This window comes from Trichosurus vulpecula, chromosome 1 (genome assembly GCF_011100635.1).
Source record: "Trichosurus vulpecula isolate mTriVul1 chromosome 1, mTriVul1.pri, whole genome shotgun sequence".
NCBI lineage: Eukaryota > Metazoa > Chordata > Mammalia > Diprotodontia > Phalangeridae > Trichosurus > Trichosurus vulpecula.
The window spans coordinates 547,289,632-547,315,621 of NC_050573.1; the positions used below are offsets into that span (position 1 = coordinate 547,289,632).

Consider the following 25,990-nt stretch of genomic DNA (forward strand, 5'->3'; position numbering starts at 1 on the left):
CTTCAGCCTAGTGCTATGTGAAAACAAAATTGTCTAAATCACAAATACAGAAATGCAAATTAAAACAATTCCAATTCTACCTCATACCCATCAGTTAAGCAAAGTGAAAAAACAGGAAAATTGTAAATGCTGAAGGAACTGTATGACAATAGATATAGTAATGCATTGTTGATGGAGCTGTGAACTGGTCCAGCTATTTTGGAAAGCGATTTATTTATTTTTTTCTTTTAAATAGTATTTTATTTTTCCAATTACATGTAAAGACTATTTTTTAATAAAATTTTGAGTTCCAAATTTTCTTCCGTCCCTCCTTCCTAAGACGTTAAATAATTTGATATAGGTTTTATATGTGCAATCATGTAAAACCTTTCTGTATTGTGTTGTGAGGAAGAAACAGAACAAAAGAAAAAAAACGCAAGTAAAGTTATGCGTAGTTGATCATCACAAAATATCACTGTTACTATGTACATTGTTCTCCTGGTTCTGCTTACTTCAGTTTTTTACTTTCAGGTTTTTCTGAGCATCCTGCTCATCATTTTTTACAGCACATTCAAAAAGCCACAACTTGTTCAGCCATTCCCCAATTGGTGGGCATCCTCTCAGTTTCCAATATTTTGCCACCACGAATGGGCTGCTCTAAATATTTTTGTACATGTAGGTACTTTTCCCTTTTTTTTCTCTCTTTGGTATAGAGACCTAGTAGTGGTATTGTTGGATCAATGGGTATGCAGTTTGATTGTCATTTGGGCCTAGTTCCAAATTGTTCTCCAGAATGGTTGGATCAGTTCACAACTCCACCAACAGTGCGCTACTATCCTAGTTTTCCCACATCTTCTCCAATATTTATCATTTCTGGAAAACAGTTTAGAACTATGTCCTAAAAGGTATTAAACTGTATAGTGATACCCTTTGACCCAGCAACACTAGAGGTGAAGTGGAAAATTACCTATATGCAAAATAGCTCTTTTTGTGATGGTGAAAAATTAGAAGCTCAGAAAAAGCCTGTCAATTGGGGAATGACTGAATTAGTTCATATGTTATGTGACAGAATACAATTGTGCTATTAAAAAAATGTGGAAGGAGGGATTGGTTTCAGAGAAACCTGGGAAGACTTGTATGAACTTATGCAGAATAAAGTGAGCATAACCAGGAAGACATTTTGTACAATAATATTATATCAAAAGACTTTAAAACTCTGATCAGCTCAGTGGCCAGGCATGATTTCACAGGACTTGTGGTGAAACATGCTACCCACCTCCTACCAGAGTTAATGAATTGAGATTGCAAATTGAGACTTTGGAGGGGTAGGGGAGGATGGCTAATGAAGGAATTTGTTTTGCTTAGTTTTGTTCTCCTTTCTTAATGGTGGAGGGGGTGGAAGAGGTGAATTCTTCATTGATTAAAAATTTTTTTAAAAAATAAAACAACTGGAGGAATAGCTAACACACAATATGGATTATTAAAAGAATGGTTGGCGAATAGCCAAAAAAAATTTAGTGGTGTTGTCTATTAATGCTATGCCCTCTTAATTCATGCATTTTCTCATTATTTCTAAACCCCTGGTCATTTCAAATGAACTATTTTGTCTAACTAGTTATGAAAAGCATCTGGGTAATTTGGATTGAGCACTAAAACTATTGTATTAGGTAGTGTCATTTTTATTATGTCGATGCAGGCCAACCGTGGACAACAAATAAATGACTTTATTTATAGCCCTTTATTTCTGTGGAGTTTTTTATAGCTGCATTTATATAAATCTTATTATGTCTGGGGTAGTTTAACTCCCAGATATGTTATGTATTTCATGGTCATTTGAATGGAATTTCTCTTATAATTTTTTCCTGTTTCATTATTATTTTGTTTTTCATTCAGATTTATTTTTCCATCAGTGTAGGAAGTTTCTGGTAAGGAAATTTCCTTTGATTGGCAAATGTTTTCCAATTTATAGCTTGAAAGTTGCCCAGAGCACCAAAAAGTTAATTAACTAACCCTGTGTATATATCACAGTATGTGTCAAGATGGGATGTGAATTTGTGCCAACCGGACTTCAAGGCCAGCTCTGGAGCCACAACACAATGCTGCCTTTTATTTCGTTGATACTGAATAGCGGTGCTTTGATTTCTGTGGATTTTTCATCCTGATACCTTGTTGAAGTTATTCATCTTCTCTATTAGTTTCTTTCCTTAGATAAACAAATATTCTTTGCTGAGAAACTTATAGAGAGGGGTTCAGAGGTTTTGTGGACACCATCATGACATCAGCATAAAAGGGGTATGCCTGCTGATGTTTATGGTTTTTGATTTCATCCTTTAATTGTATTAGCTAGCATTTCTAGAACTAAGTTACATAACAGTGGTGAATAGGGCATCCTCACCTTTTGTAAACCCTCTTTTCACTGGGAAGTCTACTATTTCTCCTTTGCAAACCAATGCTAGCTTTTTCAATATACAATTTTGATCACATTAAAGATGGTCCCTTCCATACTTATGATTTTTTTTTAACATAAATGAGTGCTGTTTTGTTCTTAAAGGCTTTTTCTGCATCCATTGAAATTGTGGGTTTTGCTAACTTTGTATGATTAATTGTGCTAATTATTTTCCTAATATTGACCCATACTTGCATCCCTGGTATGATTTCATCTTGGTCGTGGTGAATTATTTTTTGATATATTTATTTAGTCTTTTTGCTAGAATTTTGTTTAATATTTCTGCATTTACTATTCATTAGAGATATTGATTTATAGTTTGATCTCTGCTTTGTCTCTCCCTTGTTAGAGTATTGAGACCATACTTGTCTCCTAAAAAGAGTTTGATAAAGTGCTTCCCATCTCCATTTTTGAGAATAAATTTTCTTTTTTGTATCTTAGGTATTGTGCTTTAAATGTTTGAGTGTTGATTTATAGGCTCGAACCTATCAATCCATATATCCCTGAGGGTTATTGGCTTGCTCATTTTCTTTCTAGTCTATTAGTTCTCTAAAAACAGATATATTTTACCAATACCAGTTACAGATATTTTTATTATGGTCAGGTAATGTTTAAGTGAAATTACAGGTAGTTTTGATCACATACATATTATATTTATAGCGATACATACCTGATAATATTAAAAGTGCAATATAAAATCTAAGGAAATAAACATTACATATGTACAATTTTATTATAAAATAAACCACAAAGAAACATTAGAATACTTTATATTTCTTAACATATATACAATCACCTCTCAATATATTCCATCAAGAGCTCATTTTTATTATATGTTTGATGTATAAGTCCCTGTTCCATCTGATGGAAATCTGTACCATCAACTTTTTAATCAGGTAGTATCCATTGAACTATATCCTACATTCCTGGGTAAGAGCCTGTTATTCCTTTTATTTTAAGTTATGAGCTGAAAAGCCAAAACTTTTTCTCAAACTCCTCAAGCTCCACTGCCCGCCACCCTACCCAGTCCTGGTCTTTCTAAGCACCATTCATTTCACTACTGTCAAATTTTACTTGAAATGTTACTTTTTCACAATTCCCTTTTGTTAGGGACACTCTAATGTGGGTTCAGCTTTGTTGATGTTCTAAAATTCTTCATTAAGAGTTCTATTTTCTTCTTTGAGAGCTACAGTTTATAACCTGTATTCATTTCTAATTTTTTAATTTTATTTCTCTCTTGAACCATACAAATTTGTCATTATTCTGTGCTCTCTGGGAACTTTTAAGGTTTTATCTTTAATTAGGAACAGTTGGTTTGCCCTCCTCCACATTATAATATTTGTTTACTGAACTTTATTTTTCCTTCTGTTTTTAAGATCTTTGTTGTGCTTGGGCACTGGGGTTTCATTGAGGCTTTTTCTTTTGAGAAGAATTACAGATATAGAGCTGAAAGGTACCTTAGGTTGTGAAGTCCAGTCCATTCATTTTACAGGTGAGGAAACTGAGACCTAGAAATAAATTATTTGTTTTGGGTCACATAGCTAATAACTATCTGAGTAAATTATGCTACATCTAACAGTTCCCTTCTTGTAGGGTTGACAGGTTGAAGAAATTTACAGAAAGCTACTAATTTGCCATCCCGCTAGTCATGTGTTCTTCACATGTTCGTTTCTGGGTTCTGCTTTTTTCTTCTGAAAACTTTACCTTTGACCAACAGCAAAGGAAAGACCACCCACTGCCCTAGAGTCTTCAGTTTCTTCCCAGAGACTTGATAATACTTAGCAATGCTTTCAAAATTCCTCTCAATAATATTAATTATGCCCTTGCCCTCTATTAGGAGTAGCAGTCATCACTTTTGACAAATCTTAGAAAAGTTGTCTTTCATCCTGCTGGCTAGGTGGCAGAATGGGTGGAACACTGGGACTGGAGTCAGGAAGACCTGAGTTTGATTCTGTCTCAGACAATTATTAGCTGTGCGACCCTGGACAAGTCACTTAAACTCTGTTTTCCCCAGTTTCCTCAACTGTGAAAATTTGAATTAGTAACAGCATCTACCTTGCAGAGTTGTTGTGAGGATCAAATGAGATATTTGTAAAATGCTTAGCACGGTGACTGGCATGTAGCAGGCACTACATAAATGCTTATGTCCTTCGCCTTTCCTAGATAGATGTTCTAGGACAACAGCAGATCTTTGAAAGGATGCCTTTTAACTATCTTAGGACATCTTATCAGGGGATCACCAACCACTTTGATTCTCTGGATTTTACTCGATGATTTCTCACTTGATGGCACATGTAAATTTACTTCATTAATGAAAAACAAGGAGCTGCTTTTTTCCTTAGTAGTTCCAACTCCTTTTTCTTTATAAATAACTTTATCTGTTCCTTAGCTGACTCCAAGTATTCCATTTATTATTCTATATTTCTCTTCTGTTTCATATTCTTCTACCCTCCAATCTCCTAGCACAAATCATGTTCTGCTCTGCCTCTTCAGATCATTTCTCTTTTTTCCCCTTTTTCTTCATAAGGAAAATTTAGTTCTTCTGATACCCTGGAGAGAAGAAAGGCACTCTTCCAACTTTTTTTTGCCTCCTTTTATAGGTAAATTAGTTACTTAGTCATACCAAAAAGACAGTTACGGTACATACCATGTACGGTCACTGCAGTATTCTCTGTTTTCCGTGCTTCCGTGGATTCTCGTTCACACTTCTGTTGACCGACCTTATGGCTCTCATGTCTAACTTCCCAAAGAGAACTGAAATGCTTTTCCTTTGCTTTTCTTTCATTCATATTCCTTAGGAAGAAATTACGTTCTGTCTTGGTAAGCCTAACTATTCCATCAGTACTTATCCAATCCTCTTTTACCTCATCTGGAACCTTTATTGCTTCATCATTTTAACCCTTGTTCTTGTTTCTTTTCACTGATTTGTTTCTCTCTGAATTTTGGAATTCAGGGACCTTTGTTCAGATCCTGCTTCTGACACTTGCTAGCTGGCTGACTCTGGGCAAAGTCACTGAAGATCTCTAAAACTATCTGTTTTTGTTAATTTTACCACTGTTTTCTCAGTTATTTGTTCTTGAACCCTCTCCCTCAAGTTCAGTTACTTGCAAAAACCTACTAGTTCTTCCTCCTCCAGTTTCTTTCCCCCATCTCCTTCTTTCCATTGCTACAGCTCCTGATCTAGTTGAGTTCTTCCATCATTCCTCTGGGTTAATATAATAGTGTCCTTATTGCTTTTCCTACAGTATGAAGTTAGCTTTCCCAAAGTGTAATTGTAGTCTTGAAAAATTTCTTCCTCAGAAAATTTCAATAGGAATACTAAAGAGGGCACTTGACTTGAAGTCAGGTGAGACTTCGCTTTTGAATCATGTCTCCAACACTGTATGATCAAGGCACTTGACCTTTCTTATCCTAAGTTTCTTATTTGAAAGTAACCGTTATAATACCTGTAGCACTTATCTCACAGGGTTATCGTTAGAATCCATTTTCCATTTACAGTTATGCTTGACTTCAGCTCCATGGAACACTTGTTTGGTCATGTTTGACTCTTCATGACCTCATGGACCACACTGTCCATGGGGTTTTCTTGGCAAAGATGCTGAAGTGGTTTGCCATTTCCTTCTCTAGTGGATTAAAGCAAACAGAGGTTAAGTGACTTGCCCAGAATCCTAAGTGTGTGTGGCTAGATTTGAACTTGGGTCTTCCTGACTGCAGGCCCAGTGCTCTATCCACTGAGGCACCCACTTTCCTCCTGCCATGGAACCACTATGTCCTTAGTATCCCATGGTGGCTGTATTTAAGGCTTATTTGCTGTTCTGTCATCTAGCATTTAGCACAGTGCCTGGAGCATAATAGGTACTTAATAAATGCTTTGTCAGGATTTAATGTAATTTAATTTAACTTTGTGTGACTCTTAATGAGTTTTTATGATACTGATTTCTTCATGTTCTTCATGTGACTACTGTGTCTCAGTCACATTTCCTGGATCTTCATTTGTGGCCCACTAGCTGTGGGTGACTTAACGATGTCATCAAGTTTGATAGGAAGAGAAGATGGGCTAGTTGGTCACATGATAAGAGTGAGAGAAGATGGATGGATAGACAGTAAGGATGATCCACTGGTACTCTTGTGAACCCAAGAGAAAGAAAAGAAGGTGGCCCTAACCACATAGGATGGTCATTTGGCCTTCTCTGTCTTAGACAAAAGAAAATCATGGCAGAGGACCGTTTGTTTTGATGCCATTTTGAAAGAGGAGTGTTCAAAAGGATGGCAATCAATTCTGATTGGTTGATTAATGAGAAGTGGACTTTACATAGAAATGGGCTTACTCCAATGAGGGGTTGAAATCATGTCACCTTTGGACTGAGAGACTATCTCTATACCCAGACTACCCCCAACCTTGAACGGTTTAGACAGAAGGGTCTGTCTCCACCCAAGCTTGATTTGAATGGAATTCACATTAGACTAGCAATTCCTTGTAAAATTGGATGGGGTTGGATAGAGGAGAAAGTTAGCTCAACCTTATGAGGCTGAGGTCTTAAAGTGAGCATAGAGAAAAGGGGGAACTCTGAATCTCCCCAAATCATTAGTCATTAATCATCCTTTTTCTAATGATCTGCATCATTGCAGGGAACTTGGAAATCAATGAAATCACAGATCTATTTGACTACTCTATGTATTGTAAACATTCTCTGTGGATATTCATCTTAAGGGGCAACAGTTTATATTAGACAAGTAGGAAAAGAATGCTCATTTGATATTTTGCTATATATTCCACTCTTGGAGTAGGCAGAATAGCTAAAACTATTCTTCCAAAAATTACTTATATTCAACTTTTAAAAATACTTCTGTGTGTATTTGAATATTGATGTATTACAATTCACAAAATAACTCAAACTGGAAAAGTTACTGAGATTCCTCACCCTTTCCCTTTATGTAGTTCTTCCCTTATTGCGTTGGCTAGATGATTGGAGCATGTCGACTGCTAAAGTTGTTTACAAATGTAGAACCCAGGAAACGCAGCAGCCTGAACTTTAGCTCCTTTTTGTCCGAGTGCATGTGTGGCTGCACACAAACACGTTTCTTGTCTCCTGCTTTTATCTTCCATTCCCTCCTCCTCCTTTTTTCTTTCTTCCTCACCCTGACCCTTCAGCCAATAAAAGTAAAATCACTTAGGTTTTTTGGTTTGTTTTTAAATTCTGACTTGATATGGAAAGTCTGAGACTTGTATTTTAGGAAAAAATTCTAGAGGTTTTCAGGGGCTTCTTATAGAATGTATTACAGAAAATTCACCCGTAGAAGATACATATTTCTCTTGGATTTTGAGGGAAGACGCCCCTCTTATTCCCCAGATCATTTCTTTCTTGCCCATTGTTTTATGTAATCTGTACTCTTTCCTTGACTTCTTCTTTAGACAGGGCCGTCTCTCATCTCTGCCTTTGCACCGGTTCTTTTTCATGTCTGAAATGTTCTCCTCTGTTGCCCCTGGGTTTCCTTTCAGACTCAACTAAAGCAAAACCTCTTCTAGAAGGTCTTACACCCTCAACTACTGGTACTACCCCTCCCCTTCCAAGGTTAACTTCCTTCTACTGTGTGTGTCTTACATGTTTTTATTATATATACATTGTATCACCATTGCAGTGTAAGCCCTTTGAAGGCAGATAACTGTTTTTGCTTTTTTCTTTGTATCACCAGTGCTTAGAACAATGCCTGGCATGTAGTAAGGACTTGATAAACATCTATATTCCCTCAAGGTCTAATCTGTTTTTTCCTTTATTTTTTTTGTAATACAAACCTCGACTAGTAAACTATACAGCCTCCAGGTAATGTGTATATTTAAGGAAAATAGTAGTGCAAATCCAAAAATAATTTTACTTACATAAATATTTTATTTTCTATTTATGACTTAAGAAAGACTAAAATCTTCCAGCTCTTCATTGTGTTATGAAGGTTACTTTGAGTTCCCAAAGGCTATGCAGGTAGCATATAAACTCTGGCATGGTTTTAATTCTGACAGCCTTGTATATTTGTCATCTAGGGGCCAGCCTCTCTAATCTTGGAGAGGCTCATCACCATGTTGGCCTCTAGATGATGAATTTTTTCTAGATGGTGTACAAAGTCCAGGAGTTTTGATATACATTATTAGAGAGGAATACCTATACCTAATAAAACCGTAAATCCATTAAGTATTGAGCCTTAGGTTAAAAAACTTATTTTCATTTTCTGGATGCATGTAACTTTTATCCTAGAGGGACATCATAAAAGTTTGAGCAGAAACAATCCATTTTGCGATTTAAAATTTGCAACAGAAAGCTCACTTAAATTGGGAGTTGTCTGTCAGTGGAAAATTTGGGGCGTAATTGTAAAACTGGACCTTTTTTCCTTCTCCTTAACCCTTTAATCTGTGAGATTAAATACCTTGTTTCTGTTCTTTCTCAAAATATTTCCACTTTTATTTTGTACTCTTTTTGTCCTCTGTCCTAGCCTGTCTTTTTTAACCCCTTAACATCTCTAGCTATGTTTCTTGTCAGGACTGTAATTATGTTTGATTTGCATAAATTGAATCTTCCTGTAGGATTAATGACAGAGACCTCAGCTGTTTCCTTGTTCATGGAGTTTTACTTTACAGAGCATATGTGACTGAGGACATAAGAGCTATAGAGTTAATAGCATTTATAAAGAGCTCTGATATAGAGGACTGTATACTGAACACTTACGTTTGTATTTTAATGTAGATGAGTGGCAAAGATACCCCAAAGAGTCAGAGTGGGTATATAGGATATATGTGCATATAGGATCTCACATAATGTATAAGAATGGCTAATGACAATAGTCTGATGTCATCCCTGTTCTTTTTTTAAAATGTGTCATGGCTACCTAATGATTTCTTAACAAAACTATATTTCTGTAATATATTTCTCTATATTTGCCAGGAGTTATTTTGTCACCATTGTTGATTCCTACTTGCCACTCCTTTCTATACTTGTAATCAAAAAAAAAAGTTCCATTCTTGCATGGCATCCTTCTTTTTCATCACAAAAGAATGGAATTTTATTCTCCTTCAATTAATTAGTATATGCATTGAGAATATTGGTATAGTTGAATATTATTTAGCTCTACACTTGACCACAGAAAGTGGAAGTTTTAAATAATTCACTTATGTTGCCTCATGTATAATGAGAATTTATATCAAACATTAAAATATATAATCATTCCACCTTATTAGATCTTTTACCTTCTGGGGTCATATGATTATGTGTTGTTTTCCTTTGCTTGATGATCCCTGGAAATATGAGTTTATTATCTTTTGTGTTGAACAGAAGGAGATTTCCATAACCATAGAATATTCCTTTTCTGAGCATTTGCCTAATGAATAAAGAAATATTTCTTCCATTGAATTTGCCACAATAAAGCAAATTTCATTTTAAAATTTCCTTAAGATTAATGTGATTCCATTAGTTATCTAATGATCTTAAATTTTCTGTAGTAAAACAAATTAAATCTTGGTTCATTTAGATCCTTAATGATTTCCATGTACATAAAAATATTTTTTTTCTCCTAAGAGACATAACTAGTATAGTTTTCTTTAAGGATATTTGCATCTAATACCATATCCATCCATGTAACCTTTAAGATTTCAGAATTAGTACTTTCAAGAAAAAAATAATACTGTGATGAAGGAATAGCAAATACTTGTAAATTTAGCTATACCATTGTGAGTTTTTCAAGCTCTAATTTTCTTTTTTTAATATATTTTTATTTTTTATTCATCATTTAACAAATTTAAACAATTATAAACATTTTATGTCAATGAAAAATAAGAGGAATATATAAGAAACTATTAACTTCTGTTACGTTTCTAAAAATAATAATAACTAACACTTAAATAGAACTTTAATGTTTTCAAATCACTTTATAAATATTATCTTTTATCTTCACAACCCTAGGAGGTAGGTGTTAGAATTATGCTAACTTTAGAGATGAGGTAACTGTGAGGCAGACAGAGGTTAAATGACTTGACCAGGGTCACAAGCTCTAATTTTCAAAAGAGATGGCACTGATCAGAGGTAGTTTTTGCCACTCTCATTTGTTTTATTTAGTGTTTTAAAATGATTGTTGATTTTCTTCCCGTCTCTTTAGACTCTTCAAATACCTGAAATATCCAGACTATCCCTCATGGGGTTGATTCTCCATATTTGGTGCAGTTAGCCATGAACTATCCTTTTCTTCTCCCTCTTTTTCCCAGATTTCTCCCGGGTCCAATTCGGCACCTCTACCTGGCCATCCTAACAAGGTGATTTGTGAAAGGGTGAGACTTCAGAGCCTGTTCCCTCTCATCCCAAGTGATCAGGATACTACAGTTCAAGAGGATGCCCACTTCAAAGCTTTCTTCCAGGTTCTTATATACGTTTACCCTTCCCCTACTACAGGGTGTTAGTCAGATAAAGTTATTTCTAGGAAGGCTTGACATGAAGATGGAAATCATTAGGTCATTGTAGGTTACCATCTGACTACTTAATTTCTGGTGTGTGTGTAAGTATGGATCTTCTTCCCACAAATTATTTCTCTAATATTTCTGTTTCAGCTAGTTGTTCTGAAGAATGATTATCTTCTCTTGAACTGCTTTTTGTTCCCCTAATACTCTTGCCCTGCTTTCTGACTTTTTTGTCCTATCATATCACTTACCTTATAGGCATAATTAACCTGTAAGAAGGTAGAGAGTGACCCATAGGAAGTGTGGTGATTCTTAGCCAAGGCAAATGAAAATAATATGGGGGGTAGGGCAACTCCAAGACTCACCGTTTTTGTTTCTGTTTGTTTTTTTTTTAAATCCTCATAGCTGCTTAAATAAGCACCCACAGTTCGTTAGAGGATGCACGTTCTGGAAAGGAAAAAATAATTTCTGCTTTGGAGCTTTCATGCTAATGAAAACTTAATGAAATTGGAATTTTGAGGTTAATGTTTTATGTTAGATATTTAAAAAATTCTTAAAAATTACAGACATATATTAAGTATATATTTAATTGAATCTTGGCTAGACTTAATTTCTGTGTGATTGGCTTCCAAGAAACCTGTATTATACAAAGGTATATTCCTTATTTGCTGCTTTCTTGACATCTTTAAGAGTTTGTTCAAACACCATGCTTACTTGAAGGATATGTATATCCCTGCAGTTGATTATAATTTTGCCATAGCACAGGAATGGATCTGCTTTACATAATGAATAATGGATACATTAAGTATAGTAATGAGTTCCAGGAGATAGAGGAGATTGGGTTATAAGTTTTACTAATGCCATCAACAAACAGCTTTTTGAAACTGTGTCTGTTCTGTAGGATGATGGATTTGGAGCTGGAAGGGACTTTAGGGGTAATCTAGTCCAATCCTCTTACTTTACAGATGAGGAAACTGAGACCCAGAGAGTTCTAGGGCAAAGCTAAGTTTTGTTCTGTTTTTGGATGGAGGAAGGCAGGGCAATTGGGCTTAGGCAATTTGCCCAAGGTCACACAGCTAGTAAGTGTCAAGTATATGAAGTCAAATTTGAACTCAGGTCCTCCTGACTCCAGGGCCAGTGCTGTATTCACTGAGCGACCCAGCTGCTCCTAAAGCTAAGATTTTTAGCCTTGGTCTTCTGGCTCTAAATTCAGTGCTATTAGATGGTTCATTTCAATCTTTTCTAGTGGTCATCACCCCTTGTGCAAAGGATAATGATCTCAAATTTTGTATTATAGTTTCTAGGTTAAAAAGCCAGGTGAAAACTGGTAACAAAAAGGTCTGGAATCAGAACTTATGCTGAACAGCTCATTATAGTTATAGGTATCCACTCTCTCCTGGGAGATCAAGTCTATATTATTAGAGGCAATTTCTGGGATTATTTAGATGTTCGTTGTGCCTGTTGCTTTATGTTAAACTTCTCTGAGAAATGATAACTAAGTTGAAAAGATTAAATTGCAGCTATTGTACTTTTATACAATGTCTTTTCTTTATCCTTTTTTGAATTTGGCCTTTCCCCCAACTAGTTAGTAATATGACTACTCAGGACCAGTTGATTTTAATGACCCGCATTGTCAGTAACCAGTATTTATTCTGCCCGTTAACAATCATTTTTATTTCTTGTGCTATACAGAAGAGCAGCAGTGGCTTTAGAGTACATTCTTACTTGAAACATTATGGAGGAAGACAACAGAAGATTGAGCAGTGAAAAGATATTGAGGAGAGGAAAAGGAACATATAGAAAACTTATTACAAACCTAGCTAAGTTAGTCATTCTGAGAACATTAAGGTACAACCATAATAACAACAAATGGAAATGAAATTGTACAGCTTTGCCAGCTTTTTTTGTTTTAGAAGAAAATCTTTTCTTTAGTTATCCTAAATTTAACAAACACGAACAGTTTTTTACGCTAAGAACAGAAAAAAAGTATGGAATGGGACACCAAGAATCTCATATTGTTTTTTTAATATATACTAAATTTGATAGTTGTAACAACATTGCCCTGGTTCCATGGTTCCCCTTCTGAACTTCCTTCTCAACTCTTTTCTGTGTATTTTTTAAAATGTTCTATTGGTTTCTTGTTTCCTTCCCTCATAAAACAATAAGAACAACAACAAAAATCGTGTCATAAAAAGTTAGTCAAGCAAAACAAATGCACACATTGGTCTTACCTAAAAATGTATGCTTCCTTCTGTATCATCATCTCTCTGCCAAGAGGTAGTGAGAATGATTCACTATCATTCTTTTGGGGTCATAATTTATCATTGTGTTGATCATGGTTCTTAAGTTTTTCATAGTCGTTTTCCTTTGGAGTATTGTAATTTTATACCTTTTTCTCCTAGGTCTGCTTGCTTCACACTGCCTCAGTGGAATAATATTTCATTACATTCATATGCTATAATTTGTTCAGTCATTCTCAGTTGGACTTTGTTTCCAAATCTTTGCTTTAATAAAAAGTGGTGCTGCAAATTTATTTCTGAGTGAGACCTTTCCCTCTTTATTTGATCTCTTTGAGATAAATTTCTGGTAGTAGTATTACTAGGCCAACAGCAGTTATGTGATTAGGGGTAGGGGAAGGGTGGGGTGCAGTTGCAAGCTGTTTTCCAGAATGTCTGAATCAATTTATAGCCTTCCCTACCGTGTGTTAGTATGTCAGTCCTTCCATTGCCTGTCTAACAGTTGTCATTTTCTTTTTTTTGTCATCTTTGCTCAATAGATGGGTATGAACTGAAACTTAAAAGTTGTTTGAATTTGCTTTTTTCTTACTATTGTTGTAGAACTTCTTTTTTAAAAAATATGGTTGTTGATAGCTTGCCTTTCTCATTTTAAGAACTGCTCTTTCATTTCTTTGACCAGTTATCTGTTTGGAGAATGTCTCTTGTAATCTAAATTGTCCATTTACTCTCCTGTGATCTTTTCTTTCCCTTGTTTGGTTAGGAATTCTTTCCTTGTCCATAATTGTAAGAGATACTTTCTTCCCTTTTCCTCTTATTTGCTTGGGATGTTACCCTATATATATAGCTCGTGTATCCATTCAGAGATTATGGCATGTTGTCTGAGATGTTATGGGCAATAACAGTCACAGAATACTCGCACTGATAAACTCATAGATGCATTGAAGTAGTAAATTAATCCACTTTGGCATCCTGAACATCTGTTTTGAAAATGGAGTTATGTAGGTTAGTACATTCAGAATTCTCTTTTGTAAATTAAATGCCTTAAGGTAAATGCATATTCTAGTTTTTCAGATAGTAGGGAATGCATACTGTTTTCAAACAGTAGTGTAGCACAGATTACCCATTTATGGTTCAGTTTTAATTTAAATTCCCTTTTCCTTGATAATTGTTTATTAATCAGAAATTTTAAAGAAATGAGCCTTTGACCTAAGCTCTGTATTCTGCAGTCTGTAGAAAAAAATAGATGAAAATGGCAGTTAACAAGATTATAAACAGTTAGGTAGATAGCCCTTTAAGTCGTTTAGAACCTATAATTATCAATACCTTCATCTTGGAAAGGCAGTACAGATAAACAGTAAGCTAGGCTTAGAATTTAATAAAAAGAAGAGAGTAAGCATAATTGCGTTTGAGAAGCTCAGAAGCTCTTTCAGTGATCACAAATGGTTCCCTAAAACAGAAATCTACCTTTTTAGTATTAATATTCTTCCACTGTCAGTAGAATTATAATTGTAGGCAATAAATACATATATGGTGGAGTAATGCTGCATGTTACCAATGGTAACTTTTTTGTAAGAAGTGCTGTGAAAGATATACAAGAAACACATGATCTGAAAGGGAAGGGGGCTGGTCATACATGTATTGAAAGCAAGGCATCATATGATGGATAGCCTGAGCATTATACTGTTACTTTAGGAATATTGACCTTGAGGAAAAATTAACCATTTGATGGGTGGTTTCTTTATGTAGAATATCTTGAAGGATATAGGTAAGCAGCACTCAGGATTAGAGGGTATAAGTGATTTGTTATCTGTAATGTAGGAGGTAATGCTAACACCTGTGTTGTAAGGTTACTTAATCCACAGAGTATGATTTGGGGCTACTCAAGACCCTTTTTGGGAGGTTTACATGATCAAAACTATTTTCATGATAATACTAAAATATTTTAATCTTTAATACTGTAAATACCAAAATCTCATATAAACAAAACCAAAGTTCTTTGAGGAGTCCTCAGTTTTTAAGAGTGTAAAGGGGTCCTAAGATCAAAAAGTTTGAGAACCACTGGTCTACATTAATAAGATCAAAGATTTATTAAAGTATAAATATGTGGTCTATTTGTTTTTATCAACCAAAACCTGCCTTCTTACCCTCCTACCACACTTGTCCTCCCAATTGAGAATACAAGAAAAACAAAACCCATTACACATGTGCCTAGTCAATCAAAAACAAATTTCTACGTTCATATCCAAAAAAAATTCTTATTCTGCATTCGGAGTCCTTTACCTCTGTCATAAGGTAGATAGCATGTTTCATCCTGGATTTGTGTTTGGTCATTATACTGATAAGAAATTAGCATTGTAGTATTCCTTCATAGATATATACCATAACTTACTCATCAGGTGCACAATTCATGGGTACCCTCTCAGATTCCCATTCTTTGTCACCTCTAAGAGCTATAAATACTTCTCTGCATCCTTGGAATTTTTTTTGCTTAAGACTTAACGCCTTCATTGATTTATTCTCCCTGAAAGCCCTCCTCTTCCTTTGTCTCCTTTCCTTCCTATTTCTTCATTGAGTAAAATGTAGCATTTAAGTATTGAGTACTCTGAAGAGGATGTTGGAACTACTAAAAGATTGGGAATCTGCAAATTTTATGTTCTTCCTGTTTCTCATTGCCAAAAGTAATTGAGAATTGATTGCGTCTATTTTTAACTAATGTGATTTTGAACTTTAGCTGTAGAAGGAACCTTTACAATATGGCAGTTTGACCTTAATGGAATGATACGGTTTCTTCAACTATAAAGTGGGTGTAATAATAGCACATACCTCTCCAGGTTGTTGTGTGGATTAAGTGGGATAATATTTGTTAAGTACTTTGCACAGTTCCTGCTGCCTAGTAGGTACTGTAAAAAGGCTAGCTATTTGGTAGCTGAATTTCATTTTGCTAATGAAACTAGGGAGACATGGATTAACATTTTTCAAGTAGTAACAATATTTATAATGCCTAAGTGTTTTTTAATGTTGTATTTTAAAAATTACGCAAGAATCAGAAAGTTGCAAGGTACTTTTAGTGCATTTAGTTGAATTGCTACCTAAGAATCACCTCTGTTGCATACTCAAGGTAGTTATCTATCCATTGTTTCAAGAACCCTAGTGACTGTTCACTGCTTTCTGGCACAGCTCCTTCTGCTTTTGCAAAGCTCTTCTTGTGAGGAAGTATTTCTTTGTAGCAAGCCTAAATATGCCTTCTCCGTTTTCATCGTTGCACTTGGTTGTGCCCTTGGGACTCAAGTGGATAGAGCAAGTCTAATACCTCTTCCACATGGCAATTCTTCAGATATTTCAGGATAGCTGTCACGTTCCCCCTAAGTCTGCTTCTCCAGGATAAATATTCCCAGCTCTTAATTGATTCTTATATTAGAGTTGGATAGAAATTTCTGTAGTAGAATGTAAATTCCTTCAGGACAGGGATTGTTTTCATTTTTGTCTTTATACAACCAGTACAGTGTCTTGTACCCAATAGACACTTAAATGCTTGTGGAATCAACTTGATATAACATGAACTCAGGATCTTTTATCATTGTAAGCACCTTCGTTTGGAAGCTCTCCAGCTTAACCATGTCCTTTCTAAAATATACCTAGAACTGAACACAGTACTCCAGCTGTCTGACCAGGGCAGAATATAGCAGTACCATCACCTCCGTACCCTCTGTCTTTCTACCTTCAGCTAAAGATTTCATTTGATTTTTTTGATTGACACATTATCCTTTTCACTCATATCGAGATTGTAAATAACTAAAACTTCCATATCTTTTTCAGACTTATGGCTATCTAATAATAGTATTTAACTTTTACATAACAAAGGTTTGCAAAGTGTTTTTCATATGTTACCTCATCTGATACAGCAACACTGTGAGATATTCTTTTATTATTCTAGTTTTATAGATGAGGAAACGAACTGAAAGAGATTAAATGTCTTTTACATGGTCACACACTTAAGGATTCAAAATCAGGTCTTCCTGACTCCAAGTCTAGTGTTCTATCCCCTACAGACTAGTGGACATAATAAGGAAAACTGGATTCAAATTCTGCTATTTCTTTGTTTGTTTTTGTTTTTTGAGGGGGGAAGGCAGGGCAATTGGGGTTAAGTGACTTGCCCAAGGTCACACAGCTGGTAAATGTGTCAAGTGTCTGAGGCTGGATTTTAACACAGGTCCTCCTGACTTCAAGGCTGGTGTTCTACACACTGCACCACGTAGCTGCCCCAAATTCTGCTATTTCTTAGAAATAGCCAGGTTATCTTCAAAAACTCAGTTTCCTTATCTATAAAATGACTTAACCTCACAAGCTTTCAGCAGATTTCAAATTAATTTCAATGACTTTTTGAAAACAAAATAGAAACAATATTTAAATAAGAGGTATATAGATTTCTAGCTTGAAAAAAGCAAGACCTTAGAAGTCATCTAGTCTGTCACACTTATTTTACAGCTGAGGAAACTGACCCAGAGAGCATAAATGACGTAGCCAGTTTCTCATGGCTCAATGAGGAATTCAAACTAAGAGCTATGGACTTCAAATTTAGTAATACCCCTATTGTACTATGCCTGTCAGGTTTAAAATATTAACATAGTGTGCCTCGGGGCAGCTACGTGGCACAGTGAGTAGAGCACCGGCCTTGGAGTCAGGAGGACCTGAGTTCAAATCAGGCTTCAGATACTTGACATACTTATCAGCTGTGTGACCTTGGGCAAGTCACTTAACCCCAATTGCCCTGCCTTCTCCCCTCCAAAAAAAAATCCACAAAAAAAACAACATAGTATGCCTCTTCTAAATAGAAGAATCAATTGTGTTTCATTTAAAATACTCTTAAGGAGTGATACTTTAATTTTATTAGTTGGATTAATGCAAATTTGTCATAGACAATCTTCTTAAGTTACTCATCTTAATTTTTAACTACTGCATACTTTATTTTTAACCCTCTTTTTTATAGTTATGAAAAATTTTGTCTCTTTTGAATATTTATATGAAAGTATTTTTTAAAAAATTGCTAGTGTGAACCTGCACGGTTTTTGAAAGCATTAGATAGAGGTAACTAAATAAAAAACTTAACCCTGATATATTATAATTAGCACATTGAGACTACTTTCTGGAAGAGACTGTTGTGCCTATTTGGACATAATACCATCCTTCAGAAAAAAGGAAATTAGAGCTTTGGGGGCAACCAGCATCCAGAAAGGTGGGAGGGCATGGACCTAGAGGAGATAATGTTGTATGAGAAAGAAATTGATCATGAGGAGAGCTGGGGATAGAATTGGACTGGATGATTTGGGACATAGAGAAATTTTTGCCGTGAGGTAATGCTCCAAAGACTAAAAAAAAATGGTAAACCTTTAGCTAACCTGATCATAAAGAGCAAAAATCAAATCAGCAAAATAACAAAGAGGAAAACACATCACAACTAAAAAATATAAAAAGATTATAAACCATTATATAGTTATAGAAGAGACTTGCCTTATGAAATACAAAATATTCACCAGATCACCAACTGAAAATCTAATCTCAGAAAAAGAAAAGGAACAAGCTATAAAGGAATTACTCAAGGGGAAAAAAATGTACTAGTCCCGATAGATTTATAGGAGAGTTGTTAAGCTCTTAACAAACAATTTATGTGAATATCAAGCAGATTATTCTAAAAAAAATTGAGAATATCAAATTTTTTTAATGAGACAGATAGTCCTGCTACCTAAACCAAGGAGGAAAAAACACAGAAGATTGGAAAGCAGTATCCGTAATGAATATCAGTTAACAAATTTTAATTAATCAGACTATAATAATTTATCTAATAAATCATTCATTGTAACCAAATTGATTTATACCCAGGATGCAACATTTCAACATTATGAAAAAAAAGTCATTGCCATCATATTAAAAAGAAAAATATCCCAAACCACATGATTCTCTCAATCTAGGCCAAAAAAAAAAAACCCTTTGACGAAGTATAGAACTTCCTAGTACAAAAACAAAAACCTGCAGTTTAGCAGGATCTTCATTCATTTAAAAAAATAATTTTAAAAGCATCCAAAGTCAAAAGCAAGTAGCATATGCATTGGGGATACACTAGAAGTCTTCCCACTAAACAGTAATGATAAAGCAATGAGGTCTCCTCTCCACTGTTATTTGATAGAGTTTTATCTTCTAAGTAGAAGAATCGGTTGTGTTTCACATACGTGCTAGCCATAGCAGTAACACTAGAGAAAGAAATTAAAGGCAGAATAATAGACATAAAGAAGGAAAAAAAAACTATTTGATGACATGATGGTATACTTAGAAAATGTTAGGCATTTAGCAAATAAACTACTTGAAACAATATCTTCAGTAAAATTTTAGGGTATAGAAGGAGCCCATAGAAAGCAATAGCATTTTTTTTTGTATGCTGACAGAATCTAGAAGGCAGTAGTAGAAAGGGAAATCCCATTCAAAACAAATACAAAATGCATAAAATATTTGGGAGTAAATCTACCAAAGCACACTATAGATCCAATTATAAACTATTCCTTAAAGAAATAAAGAACAGGGGGACAACGAGCCAAGATGGCAGCTGGGACTGGCGTTAGCTCCTGCCAAGTCCCTCCAAAAACCTATAAAAAATGTCTCTGAACCAATTCTAGAACTGCAGAACCCACAAAATAGCAGAGGGAAGCAGGGCTCCAGCCCAGGAGAGCCTGGATAGTTGCTGGGTGAGGTCTTTCGTGCACAGAGCTGGGAGGGGAGCAGAGCCCAGAGTGGGCAGCGTGGACCAACCAGACCAGGAGCCGGGCCGAGCGGGCCCTAGCGCCCTGAATCAGTGAGCTGTAGCAATTAGCAGATGTCTCAACCCACAAACTCCAAAGACAACAGAGAAGGTTAGTGGGAAAAGCTGCTGGGATAGGGTGAAAGGAGTTCATGGTTCAGCCACCCCCATCCCCATCCCCGGGGGCAGTGGAGGTGGGGCAGCTACAGAACTACAGCTGCAGTTGCTTCCGGCCCCAGGTGGAAGGAATTAAGGGGTGGATCAGTGCAGGAGTGAAGAGCCTGCTGAAGATCTAAGTCCAGTCCGGGTTGGGGGTTCTTGGGGAAGGAGGAGTGCTGGTGTGGCAGAGCTGGCATGTCCCCCCAAGCTTGGAACATAGAACTGTTTACAAGCAGTCATACCCTGCTGAAAAACTCAAGGGTCAAGTAAGTTGGCTGGGAACATAGCCAGGCAGTGAAAACACACCCAGATTCAGTCTCAGACTTTGGAATCTTTCTTTGGTGACAAAGAAGACCAAAACATAAAGCCAGAAGAAGTCAACAAAGTCAAAGAGCCTACAACAAAAGCCTCCAAGAAAAACATGAACTGGTCTCAGGCCATGGAAGAGCTCAAAAAGGATTTGGAAAAGCAAGTTAGAGAAGTAGAGGAAAAATTGGGAAGAGAAATGAGAAGGATGTGAGAAAACCATGAAAAACAAGTCCATGAGACCCAAGTCAAGGAGTCTCAAAAAAATACTGAAAAATATACTGAAGAAAACAACACCTTAAAAAATAGACTAACTCAAATGGCAAAAGAACTCCAAAAAGCCATTGAGGAGAAGAATGCCTTGAAAGGCAGAATTAGCCAAATGGAAACGGAGGTCCAAACGACCACTGAAGAAAATACTACCTTAAAAATAAGATTGGAGCAAGTGGAAGCTAGTGACTTGATGAGAAATCAAGATATTACAAAACAGAACCAAAGGAATGAAAAAATGGAAGACAATGTCAAATATCTCATTGGAAAAACCACTGAGTTGGAAAATAGATCTAGGAGAGATAATTTAAAAATTATTGGACTACCTGAAAGCCATGATGAAAAAAAGAGCCTAGATATCATCTTTCAAGAAATTATCAAGGAGAAATGCCCTGATATTCTAGAGCCACAGGGCAAAATAGAAATTGAAAGAATCCACCGATTGCCTCCTCAAATAGATCCCCAAAAGAAATCTCCTAGGAATATTGTCACCAAATTCCAGAGCTCCCAGATCAAGGAGAAAATACTGCAAGCAGCCAGAAAGAAACAGTTTGAGTATTGTGGAAACATAATCAGAATAATCCAAGATCTAGCAGCTTCTTCATTATGAGATCGAAGGGCTTGGAATATGATATTCCGGAGGTCAATGGAGCTAGGATTAAAACCAAGAATCACCTACCCAGCAAAACTGAGTATCATGCTCCAAGGCAAAATATGGACTTTCAATAAAATAGAGGACTTTCGAGCTTTCTCAGTGAAAAGACCAGAGCTGAATAGAAAATCTGACTTTCAAACACAAGAATCAAGAGAAGCATGAAAAGGTAATCTAGAAAAAGAAATTGCAAGGGACTTACTAAAATTGAACTGTTTTGTTTACGTTCCTACATGGAAAGATGATGTGTATAATTCATGAGACCTCAGTATTAGGGTAGCTGAAGGGAATATGCATATATATATATATATATATATGTTTATGTGTATATATACGTATATATGTGAGTGTGTATGTATGTATATGTGTGTGTGTGTGTGTATATATATGGGGGGGGCACAGGGTGAGTTGAAGATGAAGGGAGGATATCTAAAAGAAATAAAATCAAATTAAGGGATGAGAGAGGAATATATTGATAGGGAGAGATAGAATGGGGTAAATTATCTCGCATAAAAGTGGTAAGAAAAAGCAGTTCTGTAGGAAGAGAAGAGAAGGCAGGTGAGGGGGAATGAGTGAATCTTGGTCTCATCAGATTTCACCTGAGGAGGGAATAGCATACATACTCAATTGGGTATCTTATACCACAGGAAAAAAGAGGAAGACCATAAAAAAGGGGGGCATGATAGAAGGGAGGGCAGATGGGGGTAGAAGTAATCAAAAACACTTTTGAAAGGGGACAGGGTCAAGGGAGAAAATCAATAAAGGGGGATAGGTTAGGAAGGAGCAAAATATAGTTAGTCTTTCACAACATGAGTATTGTGGAAGGGTTATACATAATGATACACATGTGGCCTATGTCGAATTGCTTGACTTCTTAGGGAGGGTGAGTGGGAAGGGAAGAGGGGAGAGAATTTGGAACTCAACGTTTAAAAACATGTTCAAAACCAAAAAAAAAGTTTTTGCATGCAACTAGAAAATAAGATACACAGGCAATGGGACATAGAAATTTATCTTGCCATACAAGAAAGGAAGGGAAAAGAGGATGGGAGAGGAGTTGGGTGACAGAAGGGAGGACTGACTGGGGAACAGGGCAACCAGAATATATACCATCTTGGAGTGGGGGGGAGGGTAGAAAAGAGTTTGTAATTCAAACTCTTGTGAAAATCAATGCTGAAAACTAAATATATTAAATTTAAAAAATACAAAAAAAAAAAAGAACAACTTAAATAACCGAAGGAGTATTCAGTGCTTGTGGCCGGGCTGGGCAAAAATATTAAAAATGACAATACTACCACAGTTAATTTACAATTTTTATGCTATACCAGTCAAACTACAAAGAGAAATTTTCCAGTTGTAGATAGGATAGTAACCAGATTTATTAGGAACCAAAGGTATTGAATATCAAAATATATAATGCTGGGGGTGGGGAGAGGAAGGTAGGAAGAAAGGAAAAATAGAACTTCTAGGCTTTTAAAGTGTATTTTAAAACAGCAATCATCAAAAACTTTTGATATTCCCTTTATAAAAAGAGAGGGGCAGCTAGGTGGTGCAGTTAGTAGAACACCTGGAGTCAGGAGGACCTGAGTTCAAATGCGGCCTCAGACACTTGACACACTTACTAGATGTGTGACCTTGGGCAAGTTACTTAACCCCAATTGCCCTGCCTTCCCTCCTTCAAAAAAAAAAAAACAGGAAAAGAAAAAAAGAGAAGTAGATCAGTGGAAAGGGCCAGACAAGGGAGAATCAGAAATAATGAAATTGAACAATAAATTCCAGAAAACGAATAATTTAGAAAATAATTCTGTATTTGATAAGAACTAGGAAATCTGGAAAGAAGTGTGCCATAAATTAAATTTTGGCCAGTAATTTACACCATTTTCCACAATAAATTCAAAATGGATATGTGACCAGCATGTTAAAGATCATACCATTAAAAAAAATTTAGAACAGAGGAGCGTACACTTTTTACAGCTCTGAATTAAGAGACAAATTCTTAGCTAAAGAAGGAATACAGGCAATTACAAAATATTAAAATACTCTTCATTACAAAAAATTGGAAAGCTTTAGCACAAACAGAATTTATGTGCTTATGATGAAAAGGCAAGTGGTTGACTAAGAGAAAATAATCTGTATCAGATTTCTCAAATAATGGTTTGGTATTCAAGGTATAAAAGAAATATTTAAGACAAAGAGCTGTTCCCCAACAGATAAGCAGTCTAGAGATATGAACAAATAGTTCTCAAAAGAATAATTACAAGCTATTTAACAATTAATTAAATGATTTTTTCATATGAAAAAATGCTTCAAATTATTAATAATAAGAAAAATGCAACAAAATAGCTCTGAGGTGCTCTAACAAAGAAGGAAGATACTTTTTCTCATTTCTGCCGGTTCATGCTTCAGTTTTTGTCATCATAGTTATTATATAGCATTCCCTTTAATTTTATTTTGCTTTTGTTTTACATAATCATATTGTTTTAATGGTTCTGCTTATTTCACTTTGTGCCAATTTATGGAAGTTCCCCCCCCATTTCTCTGAATTTCTCATATTTGTAATTTCTTGCAACATAATACTTCATCACATTTATATACCATAATTTGTTTAGCCATTGCCCAATGAACACCCACTTAGTTTCCAGGTTTTTGTTGCTACATTATTGTATTTTGGTAATATGGGACCTTTCTGTCTCTGGCTTTCTAGATATATATGCACAGCAGTACTGTCTTTGGGTCACAAAAATGAACTTTTTTCCACATAGTTCCAATTTCTTTTATAGAATGATTGGATCAATTTATAGCTATCAACAGTGGCTTAGTGTGCCTGTTTTACCACAGCCCTTCCAGCGTTGATGAGTTCCACTTCTTGTCATCTTCACCAGTTTGCTGAGCATGAGTGGAACTTCAGAAGTATTTTGATTTGCCTCTCTCTCAGTAGTGCTTTGGAATGATAGTCTTTTATATGGTTGCTGATAGTTGACAGTATTTGAGAACTGTTTATCTGTTGACTGTTAATTTACTAGGAAATAGCTCTTGATCTAAAATATTCTTTTCCCATTCATTCAACAGTTTCCTTTATCTTAAATGCTTTGATTTTATCAATGTAAAAGCTTTTCAATTTCATAGAATCAAAATTATCTAATCTTTTGTTATCTTTATCCCTTGTTTCTCCCTCAGCTATAGTTATTAATGATATCTGCATGCATTTTTCTTTCAGTTTTATCCTGTGACCTATAGGTAAATTATTTGGAAATCACAGTGTCATGTGGTATATAAGATTCTGGTGTAAGCCCTTTTTTTGACCAAATTACATTCCACTTTTCCTAGTAGTTCTTGTCAAATCGAAAATCTTTTGCCATTTTATTTGTGTTGAACCCTGAATTGCTGGATTCATATTATTTCCAATGCTCATTCTAGTTGTGCTAACATCCTTTTATTTTGCCAGTAACAAATGGTTTCATTGAATACTGATTTAAAATTACATGTCTGGAAGATGATCTTGGCAATAGCTTTCATTTCCGTTTTTTGTTGTTTTGTTGTAGCAGCATGGACTAGTAGATAGGGCCTTTTTTTTTTTTTAACTAGGAAGAGACTGGGGTTCAAGTACCACCTCTGACACATCCTGGCTACGTGACCATGGGCTAGTCAGTTAACCTCTCAGTGCCATAGGTAGGTAGGACTTTAAGTTGGAGAGAAGGTACCAGTCTGCCTTCCTAGAGGGCATTTCCTCTTCCAGAAATTCCTTATACAAATGAAATAACATATCTTATCCTTATCCCTACTTAAAAGTAAACCATTGGTAATTTTATATAGCATTAACTCCACAGCATAACCAACAGGGAGCTTAGAAGAATAGTAGTAAAGGACATGATTCGAGGACTTGTAGAACAAGGAGAGAAAGCTGCCTGGTTATATGTGAGGAATGATGGAATACAGGTGAACTACCAGAGTGCTCTATTGATATCTTTATGATGTCAGGAGAAGATTATTAAGGCCTTCAACGTTTGGGGCATACCTTGTTAAAAACTTTTGGGGAAACATGGACAAGAATCTTATGGGGTAGGCAGGCATGGATGGGTTGCAATCTGCATTGTTGTAAGTAATTCTTCTTTTTTGGTGAGATAACATGCATTTGAGTAGAGAACTGAGGATACTATTACACTATATTCATACACCACAACTTACCTATTCTGCAGTTAATGTGTGGGTGATTTCAATTATTTGCTATTAAGAGTGGAGCAACTCTGTATATTTTATACAGAAATATTTTTATACATCTTTTTATGGTACAGTTCTAGCAATAGAATGACAGTTTTGTGACTTGATGCCATAATTAATGTTTTCCAAAATGTTTGTCAGCCTGTGGCCCCACCACCTACCATGTAGTAGCCTTGGATTTTTACCACTTCAGATTCCACAGATAATGGTAAAGTAATGTTATTATTTGATATTTCACTGATTCTTAACTCACATGCCTCATCATGGCCTGGAGATGACTCTTATTTGTTATAGGCTATGCCAAAAGAGCTTAAGCTCTTGCAAGTTCTATCATGGTAGAAAGGCTATATACAGATAGTTCTTATTTTCCACATTGTACAAATTTTACTCCCCTGCAGCAGGCCTAGGGTGGGGGGGGGCTCCCAAGCATTGAAGCCCCTCCAGCTACATGGGCCCCAGGCACTGAAGTTACTTGGGCTCCTGGGTATAGAGCCATGGGGGGCGG

General features: G+C 35.8%; 1 protein-coding gene across 6 annotated transcripts in view; it reads left to right on the plus strand.

Moving 5' to 3' along the window:
- RNF38 (ring finger protein 38) overlaps positions 1–25,990 on the plus strand; it is a 223,746-nt gene that overhangs the window by 159,931 nt on the left and 37,825 nt on the right. For 2 of the 6 annotated variants that reach the window (XM_036741571.1, XM_036741572.1), the window contains one exon: positions 10,671–10,820. The exons of 2 other annotated variants lie outside the window; for them this stretch is intronic. The gene's annotated coding sequence lies outside the window, so the exon portion shown is untranslated. The remainder of the gene's footprint in view (positions 1–10,670; positions 10,821–25,990) is intronic. 2 more of the 6 variants (XM_036741573.1, XM_036741576.1) reach the window with 1 other exon arrangement.